The following is a 20,148-nucleotide window of genomic DNA, read 5'->3' as shown; positions in this document are numbered from 1 at the left end:
GTAGTGAGAAGACTTGTGCTAAATATGGCAAGGGATTCATCATCAAAATGCTGGCTCTTACTGCAATATATACCCCATTCAGTCCCATTAATAATTGTATAAGTCTTCTGTCTTTCTTTTCCTTATGCCAAAGTCAATTTCCCTTTTGGGAGGAACACCGGGCAGGTCATCGGAAAACTCATTAACTATAGGGACTGACTCAAGAGTAGGAGTTTCAGAATCAACATCCCTAACTCACACTATATGATAAATACATCCCTTAGAAATCATTTTTCGGGCCTTAAGACATAAACTAAATCGACCCTTAACCATCGAATTGTCACCCTTTTATTCAAGAATAGGCTCATTAGGAAAATGAAACTTAACCCTACGGGTTCTACAATCAATGGATGCATAAGAGGCATGTAACCAATCAATACCAAAAATAATATCAAAATCGGTCATGTCAAGTTCAACAAGATCACAAGGGATAACTTTATGGAAGACCATCACGGGACAATTTCTATAAGCTCTCTTGGGTAACACCGAATCACCAATGAGAGTATAAACCGAAAAAGGTTCTAACAACACTTCAGGGAAAATATCAAATCTCATAGCAAGGTAAGGAGTAACAAAAGACAAGTTGGCACCCGAACCAAGTAATGCATAAACATCAAAGTTAAAGACCTGTAACATACTCGTGACCACATCGGGAGTCTCATCTACATCTTGCCTAGCATAAAGAGAATAGAATCAGTTGTTTCGTTGGCCACCTTTGGTTGAGTTTGGGCACCTTGTTGCACTTACCCTCTATGAGTAATTTGACCTTGAGGATGACCTTCTCCACCTTTTTAGCAACATAAGGGCACTCGGATTGCATGTGGCCCACATTGCCACATCTATAGCAAGCACTCGTTTGCATCAAACACCTTCCTCCATGATTCTTTCCACAAAGGCAAATATTTTTGGTTATCCATGGATAGTATTGCTTATGTGGAGGAAGGTAAGAAAGAGTTGGTCAATGATATTCATAGATTGACACGTTTAGGATTGAGTTTGGTTGATTCTAATGATGGAGGTGTTCTTGTGCAAAATGGTTCGAAATCATCTCTGTGGCGGATGTTAAGGTCAAATAAGACAATGATCCAATTTTAGTTGAATTGAAGAAGTCAATTGTTGAAAAAGCCATTGATATTTTCTCCCAAGGGGGAGATGGAGTATTTCGTTACTAAGGTCGGTTGTATGTTCCTAATGGGGATGGACTAAGGGAATTGATATTGAATGAGGCCCGTTAGTTTGATCATATTGATATTCTAGCTTATTCCAGAGTTCGACTGCATCGTTCACATACTCAACGCTATCTACAATCTCCTTAGCTAAAGAATTCAAAATCCATGATGTGACCATATCATCACATCTCTCCCACAATCTAAGGAATTAGCATTTGGCTTTTTACACTCGTCATAGATGAATCAAAGATTGTTTTTCTCTGATAAAGAATGCGGTGCAACTCTTCTCCAAAATATGTATCCAACTCCATTGAAGAGAGTTGGTACAAGCATTGCACCCGAATTATCAAATGGATGTATATACAATAGGCTAGACGAATTAATTGGAGTATCTTCCTTATCGAGATTGATAGTAGTACTCATGGTGAATAACTATCAATTGGTAGAACAAATATAGATCCTCAAATAAGGAACAATTCAATTAGAGATAGATTCCAAAAACAAAATAGGATCGAAGGAAATTAGATCCCCAAAAAAGGCGAATATACCCACACAAAATGAAGAGAAATTGAAGAATCAAATCAATTGAGATAAACAAACTCACACAAAACGCAAATCTGAACTTGCAGACACAAGTACGCGGGTTGATTGTGAATGACTATTATGGAAAGATCGAGCTAAGATCTGATATCATGTTAAGTTTGAAGGTGGAGGATCGAGCTCTCTCAAGAGCTTAAGGTCCATCCATGACAAAGCACCTTCAATAGTTAAGTCACAAATGAAGAAGAGAGAAAAGGAAATTGCAACTATGAATTGGGAGAATGTGAAAATTACTTCATTCCACTTGAACGTGTACACTATATAGTAGGTGAAAGAAAAATATCTAATCCCAGCTTAACTAACTCTAACTACCTAAAGCTGGCAGCTAATCTGACTAACTAGCTGATAAAAAAAATCAACAAACTAAGCTAGTCTACGAATGTGAGTACATATATAGGAATACAATATAGTATAATATAATCTCAATAAAAATATTTTCTACCAAAAGGGGAAAATTACTTTCCTCGCTTTTGCACGGAAGTCATTTTATTTCTCAATTATCTCAAATAAATTTTATATTGTTTGTTTTAACTAACACATAAGTACAAGTAATTATTATTGATCTCTAATACTCAATCTTTTATCAATACATTATTCAATTTACTAACATTTTCAATCTTTAATAAATGTATTTTCTCGGGGAAAATATTTCTCAGGAAAAAATGTTTATAAATATATTACGGAAGAAAGTTAGATGTAATATTGTCTGGAATATGTTCCTTTTGCCTGCATTTGATTATTCGTTTGGTCATTGAGTTTTATGATAAATTAATGTTATTAATTGAGCTTATTGCTTTCATTATTCTCGTATAAAATATATTTGTGTCACGACCCCGATCCATCGTGACTGACACCCACACTAACCCTCTTGTGGGAGAACAATTACTACAGCCCAACTAACAACAATCGCAAGGTATAAAAAAGTTTAAAGATACGAAAGAAGGTTTAACCAACAAAACATAGTCTGAGTTAGCATAAACTCATAATTATCTAGTTATCAACCCCAAACATGCGGAAGTAAAATCATCCTAGGAACTGAAAGTCAATCGTACCAAAACTCTAAACATCTAACAAGTCTAAAAAGGGAATGCAATCCCCAAAAACAAATCATTAAGAGTTAACCAATATTTGAACATCTAAGTCTCGGGCAAAGGAATAGGATAAAGGAGAGAGTCCACGGCACCATAAAAAAATAGATCACACTTAGACTTGAACACAATCAATCCTCTAGGCGAGGTCTCTTCGTAGCTGGTTGAATATGCCCTATACTCAATAAAGACAGAGCAAGTGTAGTATCAGTACACAAAATCAACAGTGTATTGGTAGGATTACACGGCTAGCAAGTAAGCGGATCATGGACAAGTAAACTCAACATAATAAGCACAATATATAGAATAACTTAACCAATTTCATCTCAAATAGTACTCGGCAAGATCACAGTTTAATAACCTCAATAACATAAAATTTAACATAAGGGTCCTCCCATATGACCTGCAAACACTTAACTTGTGTCAGAACGTGACATTCGATCCAAGATTTGTGTCAAAACGTGACACCCAATCCAAATATGTATTGAAACGTGACACCCCATCCAATTTATGTGTTAGAATGTGACACTCGATCCCAACATACAAAACAGCCACAATTACATTTAGTATTTAACATTATGTCACCATGAATAAATTCATCACAAAACAGGCTAACAATTAATCATTTCACATATTCGATGATGTACTTCCCTATTCATATACACTCATGCATACCATGAATAAATTTAACAAGTACATAAAATACATACGGGAAATAAAACCATCAGTTACCTCAAATTCGAGCTTCAACAACCCTAAAGTGTAAGAGTTTTCCCTTTTCGGGTTCGTTCCGCTTGTTCTTGGTCTAAAACAAGTCATATATATACAAAGGATCAATACAATGGACTATTTCACATTAACTATATCATAATTCTCTTCCTAGACCAAAACCCATAATTCTAACCCCACCCTACGGCTATTTTTCATCCTTACCCACAGGCTAAAACCTTCCCACAATGACCACTCATCCTAGTTTATGGGTTTTAGAAATTGAATGATGAGTTTAGGGAGTAGAATTCTTACCTTAAGTGTGGAAAACCATATAAAAATTATGAAAATCGCCCTGGGTCGCCTCCTGATGTTCTTGGAACAATCTTTACAGAATAAAACCATTTTTGGGGAGTTTTCCCATCTTTAAGCATCTTTAAGTCGCGACTGTCCCGCTCTGGTGGGACCATATCGCTCTAGAAGGACAATTTCCTCTCTGGCGGGTTTCAAAGAAATAGAGAGTTTAGAACTTGAGATCTAAACCCCCATTTCACAACACAAACCCTCCCTAAGACATATTAAATTATATCATTCACGTCAAGTTCAATTCCAGTAGTTTTCCTCGCCTGAATGCGATTCTGTGAAGCCATAAATGCTTCGTATTATTTTTTCTATCATCTTACACAATAAAATTAGAGATTCTATCCCCCATCATTCACAAGGTTACCCTAGACCTCACCTAACTTAGAATTCGTCCAAGTCTGACTAGGCTAAATTTTTTCAAAGTTACTACCCAAAGTTTTCTGGCCCAAAATCCTTCCCTATTGGCCTATCCATAATAACGAGGATAGGTCGTTATAATAGATACCAATTTACCCATCACTTATCCTCGAGTGACCAGTTAGGAAAAACAGGGCTAAAGTAAAGATAGAGTAGTACCTGTTTCGACGAACAAGTGAGGATACTTGTCTCGCATGTCCTTCTCATTCTCCCAAGTAGCTTCCCCCATCGAACATGTTTCCATTGCACTTTATCCATGTTGATATCTTTAGTCCTCAACTTTCGTACATCACGATCAAGAATTGCAACTGACTCTTTTTCATATTGAAGATCCTTGTCTAACAACACCAAGTCCTATTTAATGATGTAGTCCTCATATCCACGATACTTTTTCAGCATTGACATATGAAATACTAGATGTACCCCAGACAAGCTAGGTAGTAAGGTCAATCTGTATGCCACCGGTCTTACACCATCGAGAATCTCAAAAGGACCAATATAGCGAAGACTAAGGGCCAATATAGCAAAGACTGAGTTTGCCTTTTTTACCAAACCTCATCACCCCTTTAGTGGTTGATACCTTTAGAAGCACCTTCTCACCAGCTTCGAATGTCATGTCCCTCACTTTATGGTCAGCATACTTTTTTTGACGACTTTGAACTTCTAGAAGTTTAGCTTGGATGCTTCTTACCTTATTCTGAGCATTCCTCACCAAGTCCACCCCCAATGGCTCCACTTCTCTAGCTTCAAACCACTTTATGGGAGACCTGCACCCCCTTCTATAAAGAGCATTGAATACTGTCATTTTAATGCTAGAGTGGTAACTATTATTGTAGGAGAACTCACACAATGGCAAGAACTTTTCCTAATGTCCCTTAAAGTCGATCACGCAAGCCCTCAACATATCTTCCAGCACTTGAATAGTCCTTTCAGACTACCCATCTATCTGTGGATGGAAAAAGTGTTGAAAGTGAGTTAAGTTCCCAACTCTTCATGCAACTTTCCCTAAAATTTAGAATTGAACTGCGTACCATAGTCTGAAATAATAGAGAGAGGCACCCAATGCAGCCTTACTATCTCTTTCACATAAATCTTTGCCAACTATTGTACATTATAGTCCACTCTAATCAGAATGGAGTGTGTAGACATTGTCAACCTGTCAACCACCACCCAAATAGAGTCATACCTTTCCAAAGTCTTGGGAAGTCCCATTATGAAGTCCATGTGATTGGAATGTGACATCCTATCAAATTTATGTGTCGAAAAGTGACACCCTATCCCAATATACAAAACAACCACAATTACATTCAGTATTTAACATTATGTCACCAAGATCAGTTCATCACAAAACAGGCCAACAATTGATCATTTCACTTATTCGGTGATGTACTTTATTATTCATATACACACATACATACCATGAAGCAATTTAACAAGTACATAAAATATGTACGGAAAATAAAACCATCACCTTCCTCGAATTCGAGCTTCAACAACCCTAAAGTGTAAGAGTTTTCCCTTTACGGGTTCGTTCAGCTTGTTCTTGGTCTAAAACAAGTCACATATATACAAAAGATCAATACAATGGCCTAGTACACATGAATTATATAATAATTCCCTTCCTAGACCAAAACCTATGATCCTAACCTCACCCTCGGGTTATTTTCCATCCTTACCCGCAGGCCAAAACTCTCCGACAAGAACCACCCATCATAGTTTATGGGTTTTAGGAATCGAATGATGAGTTTGGGGAGTAGAATTCTTACCTTAAGCATGGAAATCCGTAGGAAAATGATGAAAATCGCCCTGGGTCGCCTCTTGATGTTCTAAGAACAATCTTTGCAGAATAAAACTATTTTGTTTTTTTTTTCCGTCTTTAAGTAGCGAATGTACTGCTCTGGTGGCCCCACTCTTGCGGGACAATTCCCTCTTAGTGGGTTGCACGGAAATAGAGAGTTCGGAACTTGAGCTTTAAATCTCCATTTCACAACACAACCCCTCCCTAAGACATATTAAATTATACCCTTCATGCCAAGTCCAATTCTGGGAGTTTTACTCACCCGAATGTGATTCCGCGAAGCCGTAAATGCTCCGTATCATCTTGGATATCAACTTACCCAATCAAATTAGAGATTCGATCCTCCATCATTCACAAAGTCACCCTAGATCTCACATGACTTAGAATTCGTCCAAGTCTGGCCTAGGCTAAATTTTTTCGAAGTTACTACCTGAAGTTTTCTTGCCCAAAATACTTCCCATTAGCCTATCCATAACAACGGAGATAGATCGTTTTGGCCACAAAAGAAGTACAACTGACCAAATTTTTAAAAGTGTTATAAAAGGTAGTTCGGCCTCGTTTTGGGGCGTGGCATTGATAAAATATCTGGAGGTTTATGCACGGGGTTTTGTTCTACGAGGCTTACCTTCTAAACAGCTAATTGAACATTATAGATATGTCTAACGCTTAACACTTGGTTTTCATCTAATAATTCTTACATAAATTATGTATTAAATTTCTTAATTAACATTGTTGATCCTCGTAATTCTCTAATAAATAAATGATGCTTAATAATTTTTATTTTCATCTATAAAAATAAAAAAGTTAAGAGTAACAAACTAACAAGTCATAATATTGTATGCATGCATATTTACTATTTGAGAACACCGTGCGAATGAATATTACTTGACATTTTGCTTTAAAAATATATAATTGAATTTTACATTTCACTTGTCATTGATTTTCTTGGTTTTAATTGATCTCCTCATACAAATTTAAAAAGGGAAAAAAAATTAAATACCTTATTTTATTTAATACTCCCTCCGTTTCTTTTTACTTGTCAAAATTTGACTTGACACACTTATTAAGAAAACAATGATTGATATATGAATTTATCATTTTATATTTATTAATTGATAAAGTCTTAAGCATATTTACTCACTGTATTTTTCAAAAACATTTACTCCATATTAATAAATTGAGGGTATAATAAAAAAAATTGTCCTTCCTTGCTTCATCAAAAATAATAAATAAATAAAAAATATATTTGATAAATAAATAAAAAGGGAGGAAGTACACGTCAATTAGGTTTGAATGACAAGAAATGAAATAAATGGAGGAGCATATCATTTGATCTTTAGAGGTTCTCAATGTTGATATGCACTTTAATTTAGATCAAACAAATGAATTAAGTTAGAATTAATTTATCTCGACAAGGTGTATTTGTTGTGCTTTAATCACACGACAAAGAATCTTACTGACATTGATATAGCGTAAATCCGTTGGAATCTCCCCCCCGCCCACCCCCCTCCTAAATTGCGCTATTTTAAAGAAAAAATTATTTTTAGATTTAAAAGTGTATGTTAAGGATATTTTATGAAATATTTTTATATTATTTTTAATAGTTTGAGGGCATGTTAGACCCTTTTCCAATTGAGTTAATACATCCATTTAGCATAGTCAGTTCAGACACATGAAAATAGTTATTCCCTCCATCTCTTTTTATTTGTCAAATTTTGACTTGAAACATCTATTAAGAAAACGATGATTGTTATAGTGAATTTACTATTTTATCCTTATTAATTAGTAGATTTTTAAATATATTTACTCACTATATTTTTTGAAGACATTAAATCAATATTAATAAATTAAATATAATAGGAAGAAACAATTAGAAAAAATTTACTTAAATACACAACTTATTTTACCATATTCTCTAAAATTTCCTACCATTTGAAATAATTACAAAAATCCCTACTTTCTCCTATTTTTTGATACATTACTATACGCGATGTATCAGTCAGATACATCACTTTATGTGATGTATCAAGACGTTAGATACATCATTTTACGCGATGTATCTATTGGATAAATCACTTCACACAATGTATCAGGACGTACGTATTGTATCTGGATGTGACCAAAAAGAAGGAATTTCAAGTAATTTTTAAAAGAGTAGGAATAGAATGTAATTAGGAAAAATCACTATAAAATTTAGGTAACATGCCCCAAAAAATTATCCTTCCTTGATTTATTAAAAATAATAAATAAAAATGAATATCAAATTAAAAAATATTTGATAAATAAATAAGGACGGAGGGAGTAATTGATTCGACTTGAGTATCACTACACGGTCGTTTAGTTTTGCGGACAACTACACAGTTGATACAGAGTTTTGTCGAGTTGCATAATACTCTCTGGTCTATAAAAATAAATAAATTGGGACATTAATAAAATGCTAAATTTTTCATTATTGTTTTTAAATTATTCTCAAAATATAAAGAATCTCAACCAATCGAGGATAAATATATAAAAAAAATCAATAATTCTCTTGAATATTAAATAATTTATTTATTTTGAATAATGAAAAATTTCAATAATTTACTTAATATGGTCTAAAAGGAATACTATATTACTCAATGGATTGTTTCATTTGTTTTGTGGTTAATCATTTTAAAATCCGAATATGTTGGGTGTAAAATAAAACCAAAGTGTTTTGTTAAAATCTTCCTACTAGTTGACCAAAAAAAATGGATGAGTCAACAAAACACGACAAACATTTAGTCATGAGAGACTATATATGGTTACAAATCTTAATTGTGGCAAAATTTAAAAATTAAATATATGTGATTTCCTTTCTGCCTAAGCATCGACGGGCGTTACTCAGGGAGAAGGGCATAAATAGTCTTTTTAGGATCTCTAATTAGGCAATAGTCGAAATTTATTAAGTTTTTAAAGTTTAGCAGCTTCATAAGAATACTTCAAACCTTCGAATTTAAAATTTCAACTTGAAGGTCCAGAGGAGGAAAAGGAGGAGGAATGCAATTTGTCAAATTTGGAATAACTTTATAATAAGTTGACTAAAGTCTAAATATGGATCCTAATAAAGCAACTACCTTTTTAGAAGGTGGTCCAGCTCCTAGATTGAAAGAACAAAATTTTCAGCCTATGGCCCTTACACTTACAACTTTTCAGCACCAAAAACAAAGGGTTGGTCACATTGAGAGGGCTGAAAATGACCCAATTAATGGCTACAGTTTCAGCACAACCTCAAGTGACCATGTGCCTAGTCCTTGTTCCCACCAAGTGCAAGTTTCTATCACCAAACAACAAGACATTTCCAACACTAATGATATAGAATTCTCAACTAGTCCTAGTAACTTTAAAAATCTAAGGAGAAAGAGAGCTAGAAAGAAGAAATTAGAAAAGCAAAACGAAGTTTCAACCTCTACCACTACAAACACTGCTGCTGATAGAGTTGAAAACGATACCATTGGTAAGGTGGTTTCAAACTTTTGCTCTAAGTATGTCCTCCTAGATCAGAACACCCCAATTAGAAGCCCAGATTTTGGTGGTGAAGATCCTCTTAACCTTACCCCTTTGAATATTCAAGCAGCTCCTCTTATGCAACCTGAAAATGCCATCAACATCCTATGCACTTTTAAGGAGGCTCAGATCTCAGCTCCTGATAGTGATGATGAATATGGTGTTATACACTCGGAGGATGAATACGACAAAGACTTTCAAAGTGAGGTTGGGTTAGAGGATGAAGAAGAGACTGTTGAACTATCAAATAGTACAGCTGCACCTTCTAGGATCACGACTAAAATCACGAACGATGAAATGAACCAACTAGCTAGTGAGCAAGGATTATCACCTACAGGGGTTCACCACAATCCTAAAATTACTACTATTCATGCTCCTAGTAACAGACCAAACACTAGGCTCCGTAACCTTAGATCCCATCAATGATTAGCACAATTATATGGAATGCTAGGGGAATCAATACCAAAGGCGTCATAGATAGACTTAAGTCGCTCACACATATCCACCAAACGTCCATAATCTCCATCCTAGAACCTTTCTCTAACAATGTTCATCTCCAAAGCTTTGGAATCAACCTTGGTATGGATAGGTCCGTGTGCAATCCTAATGGTAAGATTTGGATCTTCTGGACACAGGATGTTGATTGTAAAGTTATCGACGTTGACGACCAACAGATAACTTGCGAGATGAAACATGTAGAGCATCAAAGTGCATTTCTCATGACATTTGTTTATGGAAAATGCAAAGATACTCCTAGAAGACCGCTTTGGGATAGGCTTATGCATCACGCTTCCACTAACCTTCCATGGTGCACAGTTGGGGACTTCAATGTCATCACCTCCACGAATGAGAAACTAGGTGGAATCTCTTACAACATGAACAAAAGCTTTGAATTCATTAGCGTTATTGAAGCATGTGGCCTAACAGATTTGGGGTATCATGGCTCAGACTACACTTGGTGTAATCAACGAGATATGCATAAAAGAATATGGAAGCGACTCGATAGAGCTATGGTGTCCGATAACTGGTTAGCCGCTATGCCTCACACTTCAGTCACCCATCTCCCCTCTACTGGTTCTGACCATAACCCTCTACTTATAGAAATGAATGAAAGACAGGATTCCACTATTAAATATTTTAAATTCTTGAACTGTTGGGTGGATAACCCTACTTTTCTCAAAACTGTAGAGTCCTGTTGGGACAGACCCATGACAGGGAACCCAATGTGGTCCTTTCACCAAAAAATGAAAAGGCTTTCCTCCACACTTAGCAAATGGTCGCGAGTGGAATTCGGCGACATTTTTGCCAAGGTTAGGGAATATGAAGAACTAGTGAAAATCGCCGAAGAAAATCTGATAGTATCCAATAATGAAGAGAATAGGATGCAATTGCATGCTCTCAACTCCGAATACATCAGATTTCTTAAAATTGAAGAAAACATTCTCAAACAAAAAACTCAGCTACATTGGTTCAAGGATGGAGATGCTAACACTAAGTATTTCCATGCTTTAATCCGTGGTAGGAGAAGGCGACTATTCATTCACAAGGTTACTAACGAAGAAGGGGATTGGATTCAGGGCGACGAGCACATTGCTAGAGCAGCTTGCGATCATTTTCAGCAAATATTCACAGGTGATCAATCTCCGATTCCGGAGAACATCTTGAATTACATTCCTAAAATAATCACAGATGCTCAAAATGAAATCCTTCAAGCCACGCCTACCATTGAAGAATTGAAACATGTGGTCTTCTCCATGAATCCTAACTCTGCAGCTGGTCCAGATGGTATGAATGGAAAATTCTTCCAAACTTGCTGGGAGATTATTTCGGAGGACCTACTAGCAGTCATTACTTCTTTCTTCGGAGGGTATGCTATGCCTAAATTCTTTTCTCATGCTTGTTTGGTCTTGCTCCCTAAGGTAGATCACCCCAACACACTCTCTGACTATAGACCCATTAGTCTCAGTAACTTCACCAATAAGATCATATCAAAACTCATTAGCCTCAGGCTTGCACCGATTCTCCCCGTTCTTATTTCTCCCAATCAATCTGGATTTGTAAAAGGAAGAAGCATCTCCGAAAATATCATGCTAGCACAGGAGATTATCCACGATATCAGAAAGCCCGTTATTGGTGACAACGTGGTTATCAAGTTAGACATGGCCAAAGCATATGATAGAGTCTCCTGGTCTTATACTTGTCTGGTACTGAGAAGGATGGGCTTCGGTGAGACCTTTATTGATATGATTTGGCGAATCATGTCTAACAATTGGTACTCTGTTATTATTAATGGATCTAGACATGGTTTTTTCCATTCCACCAGAGGGCTCAAACAGGGTGATCCTCTTGCTCCCGCTCTATTCATTTTGGGAGCAGAGGTGCTTTCCAGAATGCTGAATAGTCTTCATAATTACCACTTCTATCATGGTTTTTATATGAAGAAAAGAGGCCCACAAATTAACCATTTGAGTTTTGCGGATGATGTTATCATCTTTTCCTCCGGAAGGAGGGAAATTCTTCAAATTATCATGAAGACCTTGACTCTGTATGAAAAGACATCGGGGCAGCTTATAAACAAAAATAAGAGCCACTTCATGATGCATCCCAATGCACTCCAAGACAATGTGGAAACGGTGAAACAGGTTATGGGTTTCACTCAGAAGCATAGTCCCATCACCTACTTAGGTTGTCCTCTGTACATTGGCAGGCAAAGAGTCATGTACTACACGAACATGGTCTCTAAGGTTGTCAACAGAATTAGAGGGTGGCACTCCAAAATCCTCAGCTACGGTGGTAGAGCTACACTCGTGAAATACGTACTTCAGTCGCTCCCCATTCACCTTCTTTCGGCCATTACTCCCCCCCGTACTACTCTCAAACAGATTGAGAGAGTCACCGCTGATTTTTTCTGGGGGTGGAAGGATAACAAGAAAAAATACCATTGGGCTTCATGGAAAAAACTTTGTTATCCATATGACGAAGGAGGTATTGGGTTGAGGAGAACTACAGATATGTGTAAATCTCTCCAACTCAAGCAATGGTGGATCTTTAGAGCTAAACCAACGTTGTGGGGTGAGTTCCTTAGAGCCAAATACTGTCAGAGAGCCAACCCCATCAGAAAAAAATTCCATTCTGGCCAGTCGCTTGTATGGAAACACATGATGCACAACAAACACATTGCTGAACCTCACATTCAATGGAGGCTTCACTCGGGTTCGTGTTATTTTTGGTGGGACGATTGGCTAGGTATTGGCCCCTTAACCAACTATAGGCAGGAATTGGGAAACGCAAGCAACGCGAGGGTGGCTGATTTTCTTATAAATGGGCAATGGAACATCGATATGCTAAATCAGTTGGCACCAGTGCAACTCGTCCCTCTCATTACTTCTTCCACATTTCAGATGCAAGGAAACACACCCGATCAGGCCATTTGGAAGCCTAACACCAATGGGAACTTCACATGTTCCTCGGCATGGCAGGTTGTCAGGGAACACCGGACCAAGACATTTTCCGACTATTACACTTGGCACAAAAACATCCCCTTTAAATGCTCTTTTTTGTTGTGGAGGGCTTTTAGAGGCAAGCTGCCAACGGAGGAAAAGCTAACTGCATTCGGCTATGATTCCACTCCATGTTGTTGCTGCCATATTCCAGGTCCGGATACCATAGAGCACATTTTCAGCACTGGCCAATTCGCTAGGAATATTTGGCGTTATTTCTCAGATTCCCTAGGCATAAGGCATGAAGCCACACCCCTCAAACCTCTTGTTATGAGTTGGTGGCTTCGCAATTACCGCACAGAAGCCCACAAACTTATCCTTCACTCCACCCCAATATTTATATGTTGGAATTTGTGGAAGAATAGGTGCGCGAGCAAATACGGGGGGAAGAGTTCTAGTTTGGCGAGAGTGAAATTTGCAATTTTCAAGGACATCTCAAATCTCCTTAGAGTCGCGTACCCCTATATCCATTGGCCCTCGAACTGGATCCACACCATCTCCTGTATAGATAAGTGTACTCATGAGATTAAGATCACCCAAGTCTCGTGGATTAAGCCACAACTAGGTTTCGTCAAGCTGAACACTGACGGCAGTGCGTTGGGTAATCCGGGGCCAACTGGGGGGGGTGGAATCTTAAGAGATCACATGGGTAAATTCATCTTCGCCTATGCCATACCGTTAGGGGAGGGAACCAACAATCAAGCCGAACTAGAGGCGGCAGTTTATGGGCTTAAATGGTGCATTCAAAAAGGCTTTCAGCACGTTATCCTAGAAGTTGACTCGGAGTTGCTCACTAAATGGATCAATCATCAAACGAAACCTCCGTGGAGCCTTCACCAGGTAACTCATGACCTTGTTGTTATTTCCAAATTATTTGCTTTCTTTTCTTGCAGGCATGTATACAGGGAGGCAAACTTCACTGCGGATGCTCTTTCCAAGCACAGTCACATTCTTACCACTCCAGGCCACTACACCACCCTCCAGCAGCTACCTCCTGGTACTCGAGGATACTACATGCTAGATAGAGTCGGCCTGCCCAGCTTCAGACGGAGGAAGACCAAACGGATTAAAAAGCCTCCATGATTTACTATTTCATTTTGCACTCTTGAATTGAGCACCCAATTACAGTGTTCCCCCCTTATTTATGCTTTCCTAGTTTCTTTGTGTCGAGAGGAGTCCTCTCCTTTAGGTGCATAGTTTCTAGGTTTTCTTTTCATGTGCATGTATCGGGAATGAGTTGGCTGACCTTAGTAGGATGGCCGGCTTATGAACCACCATAGGATTGGAGGTTAGGTTTATGCCCCCTCTTTGTATTTTTTCTGTTTTATGTATAATACAGCTTGGGGGTGAGCGGCTTAACCCCTGGCCGCGCACGAGAGGTGGGAGCCTCGTGTAGGGTCTATTCCCCCCAAAAAAAAAAAAAAAAAAAATAATAAAAAAAAAAATAAAGCAACTACCTGGTGTTATTTCTATAGTTTGTGTTAGAGTATAAAGTTCATATACACCATGAAGGCATAATCACTAATCATAAACTTACATCAACATGATAATATAAATTAAAAAAATACGAAATTCAGAGAATATTAACCTTTTGAAGCTTTCATCCAACTAGTTTACTGTTGGGTGTTTGCCTTGACTTTCTTAGGATAATTGAGTTTTCCTTTTCCTAAAAGGAAAACATAAAATTTTCATATTTGGCTAGTTCTTTTTTTTTTTAGGAAAAAGTTTATAACTCTATAAATAGATGTTCATTCCTTCTAACATAATAGCATTCACAATGTAGTCATACTGTCCTAGGGGCTTTAATAGTTTTGTGTAGGTGGGAGAAATGGTGAGACACAGGTGTTACGTTAACACTTGTGTGAACCTCTTTGTATTTCGAGTAAATTGTGTGGGGTTATTTTTCTCGATATTTTAAACTCTCATATTAATAGTGGATTGCTCATCTCCTCTTGTGGATGTAAGTCGGTTGACCGAAACACGTTAAATGTTTGTCTCTTTTGATATATTTCTCGCTTGTTTTCTTACTCATGATCTTTCGAGTTTTGCGTTGTTAGCTTCCAGATGACACTCAATTATTTCGATTATAACATTTACAAGCAAGGAATGGAGAACTCCGATCTTTTATTGTTATTTTGATTATCTATTCAACTGAAACTCTTCTGTGGGCAAGTGATTTTCCCTTTAATAGAGAATATTTTGTTTTTAAATCAGCAATATAACTATTAAAGAAAATAATTTGTCCTGGTATACTCGAGAGAAAAGGTTTGGAATTCGACCTCCCCTTATACGCTCTAAAAGGGGGTCATGGACTCCAGTAATACTATTTCTTTCGGAACACACATTTTCTTTTCTGAAATTGATTGATTAATAAGCACAATATGGATCGCAAACTTATTAATTGAGGCTTCTAATTATAATATTAATTCGCGAATGAATGAACTAACCATATCGTAATAAATTATAAATTGTTCCACTAAAATTTATAATTGCACTCCTCAATTCAATTATCAACCATTACATCTTATTTAACTCCCTATATTAGAATTACCGACATCAATTAATTAAATTAATTTTTTTAAAAAAATTAATTTAACAATTAACTTAATCCTTTATTATTATACTTAACTTATTTTATATGTCAGATAAAAATTCACCTGTAGGGTTTCACGTGAAAACTTATAAGCAATCATAAAGATGTGTCTTCCATCTCAAGACCGAGACACGGTTCTATCAACTAATTATTATTTCACTAACATGATTTATTATTATTCAATCTATTGAGAATTTATTGACTCATGAAAAGAGTCTCACCTTTTAATAGATTAAAATAATAAATTAAATTAAATAGATCATAATAATTATATCAAGATTAAGAGTATAAGTACATGTTAAAGACTAGAGATATTGATTATTAAAATTCAAAACCTAAACGAATATCTCAATTTGGTCCGTTCAATACATACTAAATGTACTAGCACAAGAAGTTGAAATTTTACCATTCTCATAATTAAGATCAAATTATATTTAATATTATGCTACAATCATCAAGATGTTTGTCATACTTCATCTTTGATTGTGAATATTGATTTATAACTTATACAAACTGACAATTTTAGTGTTCCATTTATGAGTTAAATAATACATAAAATCGTCTACCATATAAGCAATTGACTCACATTTAAACACAATGATCTATTTGAATAAAAAAATTATTATAATAAATAAAATAAAATAAATTGTCTTTACAATATGAGATTAATCTATAACTGATTAGATGATTAATAATATATCCCAACAACTTGTTACACGTGTTGGTTTGCCTATTTGCCTTACAAACTTTGGTGGATGTCCTTATACTTGTCTAAGTGAGAGGTAACATGATGAAATAGTTGAAATGCACCAAGACACTAGGATTCTTGGAAGAATATCGATTTCTTAAGAAATTACTCTAGACAAAGCATACTTGTAAAAGATTCATCCTTGAAACATTGTCCCAACTATAGTCACTCAAATACTTGAGATCTTATTGAAGATTTTGTTTTGTCAATATTATGGATTGAGGCCCCATTGTCGGTATTCCTTTTGGAAAAAAAAAGACAAACAAAAAGTAGAGATCATACTTGTCAGCAGTCACTTTCTACTATCTAATTTGCAGCCTCCTCCTCTTTCCATTTTAATGACAAAACATGATGAATTGACCTCACTCTAGGACATCCATTGCCATATTTCAACACACAATTAGAGTGTTATACAAGAACTTATTATAACCATACAACATGTACACCAACATAATAAACGTTTTCCAATTACATTGTACCATTGTACTAGACACATAGTTTAAGGAAAAAAGAAAGATTTTTGAAATTTATAGTCTAAAATAACTCAAATGTTTATGTGGCTATAAATTATTTCATTAATGGTAAAATGAATATTTTAAAATTAAATTATTATTAAATATAAAAATGTGTCATTTATTTTGAAACTGACCAAAAAAAGAAAGTAAGTTATATAAATTAGAACAGAGAAAGTAATTTAATGGCATTTTCCATCCACCATATTAAATCATGAATTTCTTTGGTAAGAAGCACATACTATAATCCCTTCGTCCCTTTAACTTGTTCAGTTGTACTTTACATTCTATTTAAGAAAGCATTAAACAAATGTTTATGTACTGAGTTATTCTTATTAACTAAATATTGAAAATTTAAATTTGATTACTAGTACTTCAATAGATTTTATAAAAATGGTTACTTATAAGAAAATGAATCAATTAATTCTCTTATGATTTATAAAAATGGAAAGTAAAAGAAAAGGTTATTTTTAATAAGGTGATTTACACAAATAGATATTTTTTGTGCCACTATTTAAGATTTAACCACGTTAAAAAAAATGATGCAGAAAATAACCATTGCGCCAAAAGTAGGAGCAAAAATTCTAATGTAAATTCCTACTTTTAATAAACATGACGAATGAAAAAGAACTAAGGAAATATATACTAAGAGCTAGCTAAAGTTGTTATAATCGTATATAGTGAAATTTTTTAAAACATGTGCTATGATAAATTGCCTAATGCTTCACTTGCTTCTCATCTTTGAAAAAGTATAAGCGGAATAATTTTTGCACTCTTATATACTTCGTTCCTTTTTAATTTGTGTTTTTCGAAAATTAATTGGACTAATTTTTAAAGTTTTATGAGATTACATTAATTTGATATGTTTTTTAAAAAAAAATTATATTCAAAAAACTATATGAAAAGTATTATATATTTTAATTTTTTTCATATCAATATGATGAAAAAATACATATTAAAATGTGAATCAAAAATAAAACTGGGACAACTAAAACGGAAGAGGGAGTACATGTTTTAAGAAAATTATAACCCAATGAGAGATATATAACATAAAGTTTAATGGGTAATTCGCAATTGTGTCTATTTTGGGGATGATGTTTAATTTTGTGTCTTAAATTTATGATTTTTAAATTTTTACTCTTCAACATTTAAAGTATAAACAAATGACCGAAAATAACTCCTGGCATCGAAAAAGTCACTCGACATAAATTTATATTTTGATATTATGATATTTACAAATTATGTCGCTTCATTCCTATAAAACTTATGCTGATAGAGGTATATGTTCGATTCAAAATCTACAAGTTATGCTGTATAAGACATAACTTAGTTTCTAAGAACTTATACTGATAGAGACATAAGTTGTACTAAGTGACAACTTAATTCTTAGGGCATCTCCAAGGGGGTGCTATTATAGTGAAAATTTAGTGCATGAATAGTGTTGCACCAAATTTGGTGCAACACTATTTATTGCACTAAATTACTTTTCACATTATTTTAATCTATTAAGTACTTTTAATTATTTTAATTATTTAATATAAAAAATTAATTTTACATTTAAATTTCTGATATACTTGTTCATCTACACTATTACTATTTATTAATATATATTTTTATTGTATAACACTTTTAATTTAATATATTATAAAGTTTAATTTTTTCATTTAGAAAGCAAGCCTTTCAAGTAGGGCTTGAAAGAGCGCCAAAGATAAGAGAAGATGCGCAAGCTAGTCATCATGCCCTGGGCAACACACGTGCCGGCGAAGCCCGCTTGCTTCGGAGCGTGCTATTGCGTAAAACGCTTTTTCCTGCCTCTGGCCTCTCATTTCGTTTCGTTCTTTTTCTGTACCGTCGCTTGAATGAAGATACCCGATCGGTCCGACTAGATTCCTAATATACCTAATAAAATTTTATGTGATATTTTACACCTTAATTTTGAAAAATTTTAAATAATGTACAATTATGAACAATAACATAACAAAGTTCAATACATTAAAATTTAAACTACATTAAAAAACATAATAATTTCAAAAATTATAACAATAATTTAGAACTCTGGTAGGCCGGTTCCAGATCTGCCAATATTATTAAAATATTGAGTGAATGTCCTAGATAATTGTTGTGGTTGTAACTATTGAAGTTGTTCACTTCTTTTATTCATTATTCTTTTTTGTTATTGTCGAATAAAATTCACAAATATTTGGATCACCAATAGAATCTAAATTCGACATTAAGAACAAAAATGCTCATTTTGCACTTTATAATGCATTAATAGAACAATTATGGGAGCATCGTACTAAGTTTGAAAGTTGACATTTATGTAGAATTAAAATAAATTCTACCTTAATGTAATGTTTTTATATATATTTTATCAATGAATGCACTTTTGTTTGTTTATAATTTATATTATTTAAAAATTAATTGTATAAAATAATTTTATATTAAATTGTTATGTAACAAAGGTATAAATTACATGAATGGGTATGTAAAAAATAAAAAATGAAAGAATTTGTTTTATGAAATTAAAAAATAAAATTTAAGAAAAAATAAATAATATAATATAGAAGAGAGAAGAGTATAAAAGAAATATTCTTTTTTGGTGCAAAATATAGTGCATTGGGTTGGAGTTAGATTGCACCATATTAGTACATGGTGCAAAAAATAGTTTTATGGAACTTATACCGGACAAGGTAAAAATTCTCTAAACTTATGCCGAGTGAATTAGAATACTTTGGCCTATAAATTTAAGGAAAAATTGATAGTAATATGTAGGGGTGTACATGGACCGGATTGGTTCGGATTTTTTACAAACCAAACCAAACTATTTGTGTCGGGTTATTAAATTTATAAACCAAACCAAACTAATAAAATTCGGATTTTTCGATATCAATTTTTCTCGGATTTTTCGGGTTTTTCGGATTTTTTCGAGTTTTTCGGGTTTTTTCAGATTTCTGAATTTTTCATAGTATGTAATAAAAAGAACGAAACAGTGCTTCTTAAAAAGAGTTCTAGTACAAAATATCAACATATAAGATGGAGGTAGAACACTGTTTGAAGTTTTAACTTTATAATATAACTTTATAAGATG

Source organism: Solanum dulcamara, chromosome 4 (genome assembly GCF_947179165.1).
Source record: "Solanum dulcamara chromosome 4, daSolDulc1.2, whole genome shotgun sequence".
In the NCBI taxonomy this organism is placed as follows: domain Eukaryota; kingdom Viridiplantae; phylum Streptophyta; class Magnoliopsida; order Solanales; family Solanaceae; genus Solanum; species Solanum dulcamara.
The sequence above is the reverse complement of the archived record's forward strand: the minus strand, read 5'-3'. Positions refer to the sequence as shown.